The sequence below is a fragment of the Rhododendron vialii genome, chromosome 3a (genome assembly GCF_030253575.1).
Source record: "Rhododendron vialii isolate Sample 1 chromosome 3a, ASM3025357v1".
NCBI classification, from domain to species: domain Eukaryota; kingdom Viridiplantae; phylum Streptophyta; class Magnoliopsida; order Ericales; family Ericaceae; genus Rhododendron; species Rhododendron vialii.
Genome location: NC_080559.1, coordinates 16,985,718 through 16,991,156, shown reverse-complemented (window position 1 = coordinate 16,991,156; position 5,439 = coordinate 16,985,718). Strand labels below are relative to the sequence as shown.

Genomic DNA, 5,439 nt, shown 5'->3' with positions numbered 1-5,439 from the left:
ACAAGAATAATGAACGACATAATTATGCGGTGCGCTTCAGTACACTTTTTATTGAGAGGTGTGGCTTTGACAGCACATGATCGTACGTGGTTCGATTCCGGAAAATAGAGTCGCATATTTTGGCCGTGAGCTGAAAAGGCGACGGTGGTTGTGACCATTCAATTAATGGGTTTCTTCCATCACATTTGAAAGGGGTGTGACTCTCTAATATGTCACATTGCACTATATGTGAAGGTGTGTGATCCTTGGGATTATACTAAAAAGTATGACCTCTTGTAGTTAAACGACAAGGTGTGACCTTTGGGTTTACGTCAAGAAACATGACTTTGAAATTTAAAACATGTGTGACTTTTGGTGAATAGTCACAAATCTTTTGGATATTCCAAAAAAATCACCGATAAGTGTGACAATTGGTGAATAAGTCACCGAACCTATGACTTTGCAAAAGTCATTTGGGGCCAAATCAATTGGACAAGCAAGACTGTAAATTCATAGCTTGAATTATTTGAGATTGCGTTTAAACCCATCAGATTGGGTTGCTATGTTTGATTTGGCATGAAACTGAAAATGAAATATTTTAGTTTCTACGATCTTAAGCAGTTGGTAGTTATCAACAACTACGCCCCACAAGATACTTTTGAATAAAGTGATATTGGTTTATAAGCTATAAAAAGTATTTAATGAATCGGCAAAGATACTTAAAATGCAAGGTGCAGTTAGCATAAAATTATCTCAATTTGAGTATAGAGTTACTCGATGTTGGGTGAGGCACTCAATGTGGGGGTTGTTTCTTGCTCATGTGTCTTGGAACACGAGAGATGAAGAGAAGTTTAGACATTGTTTGTGTCATGTCATAAATTACGGAAATTATTTTGTTGAATTCTGAATTAATTTTAGAATTGTGGGAGAAACAATATTTATAATTTCCACAATATTTACGTGTTGTACTATGGGAAATGTTCAACTATACTTAAAGAATAAAGTATGGTGCTATGAGTATCCAATTTAAAGTTTTAGAATCCAAAGGTGGAATCAATTATACAATTGGAGTGCAATAATGATTTGGAAATCCTTATGCGTGTATAGCAAGGTCTACGATCGAGTCTGATCAACTCATTGTATTAGACAAAGAGGCTAATAAGCGGATGGTTGTGTCATCTCTTAGAGGATGTTCCAACGGGGTCCAATTCTATGTCAGGAGTTATAATCTGATGGCTATCAACAGTTGAAACAGGCATAGAAGACCAAGTGTAACAGCAAGTCTCGATATTGCAGACATGGTACCGTTAAACATTTGTTCTCACTACAGAATGAAACGTCAAAAGAATTTATAACGGATCCGTCAAGTTGAGTTTTGACTAGAGAACAAATGATCATTGAGGGGAATGAGATTAAAGCCTATTATTTAAAGTCTCTATAACGGCAACCCAACCTAGTTGACTGGAGATCCCAAGATCTAGGTTCAACGGGACAATCGAGTTGTATGAGACTTAGGAGTATCACTGAGGAGATATCTCTCCAACTCATTCCTATGGTAAAACAATGATGCCTGCAGAGTATAAGGTTAAGTTTAACTTTTAATGATTCTTATACCTTGGTAAATCCAAGTGGGGTATAGCAGGATACCCTTAATAAGAGATCACCTATGTGAGTGTGAAGGGGCCGCTTCTGTGAGAATTTTTTAAGGCTGAATTCTCTAAAGCACTCTCTGAAACCAGTTGGTGTTTCAGGACCAAAATGGGCACAACCGTAAGAACCAATTGTGTTTGGAAAGATTCTGTGTGAATTCTATTGTTTTGGTTTACACAAAACGCTGAACAGTTCAAGGCATCGCGTTCACTTATTAGCAAGTAAATCCGATAGTCTTTCACAAGGGAAGGTTCAAAGCCAAAAGCTACCTATCTTATGCAGGAAATTTCCATTTGTACTCTCTCTGTCTTTTGCGTTGTTTTGCATTGGTTATCGAGTCAATTTCATTCATATGGGGGATTGTTGGAAAATATTATAGGATATAATATTTTATTTTAAGTGTGAATGGAAATTGATTTATTTTGGAGTTGCATCTTTTCATTGGCACTTGTTCGCCATGGATGGACACGTCCTTCAAGAACTGATATGCCTCTTTCCTTGGTGACTTTTCGTAGAGTTACGAGTTGGCTTATAAATATTATTTCCCTCATTTATTTTCAAAAGGTTGATTTTTCCTTCATTCAAGTCCATTCATATGAGAGAGTTACAAACACAAGATGGTTCGCCAGGCCCTCCAATTGAAGTGCTGCTTTGGAGGGATTCCGATCAAGTAATGCTGGGAGACAGTCGTTCAATGCAAACCATGAGCACCATAACGAGGGCGAAATCTGTCTTAAGTACAGAGTATCATACACAAACACTCGCCTTGATCACCAATTTGTTTCCATCAATTTCCAGGTTTTGAGTTTTGATTTTATTGCACTCATATAATTGGTTTCATCACAAATAGTAAACACATTTTTCCAGCAAATTTTAGGCTAAAATAGCACAGACTCAAAGGGAGGAGAAGAAAACACATAGCAACGGAGAAGGATATGCCTGATGCATTGTGTTTTTGTTACAGTTTGTCATGTACTCAGTTTTTAGGACTCTTATCTCTAATCATTCAACTTTTTGTTGGATAGTGTGCTTTGGGTTTCCTCATTGCCTCATGTATCAACATCACGGCATGTGTTTATCCTCTTCTTTAGTTTATTTTTTTCTCTCATCCATCGTCATTTGGGTGAGTTTATGATATGTTTTTTGGCTCGGGTAGATGCCAAAATAATGTCTGTTTCTGCTAAAAATATCAAAATTATCATTCAAATCACAGAGTTGTCATAAATAGTGGGTATTTTTAGGTAAAAATACTGAAACTACTATTCAAACAATAGTGTGAACTCGCCCTATCGTATGCCGTATTTGTAAGAGCTTCCATCATTAGGCAAAGAAATCAACGCGCCTATATCTATTCAATACATGCACACACACATGACTATCTTTGTTTACATCTCTATCTTCCTTTACACTTGCTTGCAAAATGTAAAGACATGCTTTTTTTACTTTTTCTTTCTGACTGAATATCTTGCGAACAAATGAAAGCTAGGTTACAAAGGAACAAAGCCGAGAAAGAATGGTTGGCCGATTGGGTATCAAGAAATGACAACATTGTACGAAGCTTGCCAATCTACGTGACCAGCGTCTCTCTATTGGTGATTCTCATTAATTCCGGCGTTTTGGGCATTGCTGATGCCAGTAGGTAAAAGTAAAAACCTTTGCTTCTTTACTTACTTGCTAATTGTATATACTATATATTACTAAAAGTTACGCACAGAGTGAGGAAATGGTGAATGGGGTGCAAAATTCTGTTTGTGTTTGTGGATAAGATAAACTTTCTTTCGAAGTTACGCACAGTGTTTTTTTCCTTATAGTTGTAATATTTAGTTGTGCTTTGGCTGTGGTCAGAACATATTGGGCTTGCGTTTGTGATGTACTTTGTTTAGTGCTGATTGTGATTCATTCCTTGTGTGCCAAAAAATTACTTTCTGTGGCATTTGAATTATTGAGTATATGTAGAATTTTCTTGCGTATGTAGTATTCACTTAAATTTTTCGCACATCTGGAAAGAATTGCAGAAGGTGTTTCCAAATATAAAATCGTAAGGCTAATTTATGTTTTGGCATTTCAGTTTTGGGCACTGGTAGTTTGGTATTTTAAGTGGCAATGGATTAAAATGCATTGGGTAGTTAATCATTTGTGGTGTGCTCTACTGCATTTGATCTCTGCCATTTTTTGATGCATAATTTATGTTGTGAGTTCATGTATGATCTCGTGTGCGATTAGTGTTTGCTTGTTTATAAAATTTGTGCGGTCGGCGCATGGATTACTGAAATTTGAAGAATTCTTAATCTTGGGTTTTGTGTTGCAGTGCCATGGTTATTCATGTTCTGTTTATTCGATGGATTTATGACAAGCATCGTTATCACGATAACATGGAGGGTTTTATTATTTCAATTTTCAAGGCCTAAGAGTAATTTTTGTTGTCCCAAAGCATCAAGGCACTGGTCACTTGGATTATAAGGGTGATCTGGTTAGGTAGTTGGATGCTCTTGTGCGTGACTCATTCATGTGCTATAGTAGTACTAAAGGTATATCTTAAATACTTTTCATGGTAGTTATTCATGTGGATTAAAAAAACATGATTTACTTTTTAATCAGTTTGAATAAACCACCATTCCAGTTAATTGCCATTCTTTTCATAGATGTTGCTCTGCAATTTGTTCAGTGCCCATTTTGATTGTTACATGTAGTGGTTTCCAATCTTATAGGTGTTGGGATTGAACAATGGTATTCAATCCATATTGGCAGGAACTGCACCCTCCGCAAGGTTAGTAAAAAAACCAATTTATCTGTCAGAGTGCGGGTTCATTAGCTCTAAAAATAATTTACTGACTTTCTATGTCTAATATTATTCTTGATCATTAGATAATTTTCGCAAGTACTACCTGTCTGCCATCGACAATTCAAAATGATTTTTCGCTAATCAAATCTGGATATGGTGCTTGCCAGAGACACTCATCTGCAAGTATAGAGGTCAAATGCTTTGTGTGGTGTGCAGTTTTTATTACATATTTCTGAATAGTTAGATTTTAATTATGATGCAAGAATTTGAAATTAGGCTTGAACCACTTCTTGAAGTCTAAATCTGGACAATGTTTTTATTTGGATGCGAAATTGAACTTGGTCTATACCCCTCAACAACATGCATCTGAAGTAGGAATATTAATTTTGTCCAGGCAACACCAACCCAATAGAGGGCACCCCAAAAAATGAAGATGCTTTGGACATCACGCACACAAAAAAAAAACACAGAATAGGTAGCTCTTTGCAGTTTGCGTTAGTTTTTTGCCAAAAACTAACCTCAACTGGATAGTAAATCTTTTGGTGTGTTGAATTTGCCTTCCAAATACTTTCGGTGTGTCTAACTTGCATAAACTTTACAATGATAGCAAGTGTTTTGCAGTTTATATGTTTGAATTGAATGGGAAAATCCATGAGGATAATCTGGCCCTCCTCGATGGGGTGGATTATGCAAGAATTCGGGGAATCCTTAGTGGAAGGTCCATTGGAATGATAGAAACGGGAATAAGCTTGTGGACGCAGTTATATTCGAACGAAGATAACATGCTATTGCAGATTGTAGGGGTGTTTTTCTTCGCGATCTTTCCGATGTAGCTTTCTCTGTCCGCTGGATCGTGAAAGTCGACGATGAACCTGGGGTACCTGTAGAACCGGAGGGGGATGTTCCTCCGGGAAGAAGCTCCGACGAACTAGTCAGTAGATGGAGAAAGGAGAAGAAGTTTAGTAAGAAATATGCTAGTAGAGAAGAAAAAGTGCTGTCGTGGAGAAGTTCCGATCCTTTTCTTAATG

General features: G+C 37.0%; 1 long non-coding RNA gene across 1 annotated transcript; it reads right to left on the bottom strand.

The window, feature by feature from the left end:
• Positions 1–2,576: 2,576 nt before the first annotated feature.
• On the bottom strand, positions 2,577–4,506 carry LOC131318758 (uncharacterized). Its single transcript, XR_009197810.1, has 2 exons — positions 4,411–4,506; positions 2,577–2,800 (listed from the first exon to the last, which is right to left on the bottom strand). It is a non-coding gene; the product is annotated as an uncharacterized LOC131318758 (long non-coding RNA).
• Between the last annotated feature and the right edge of the window lie 933 nt (positions 4,507–5,439).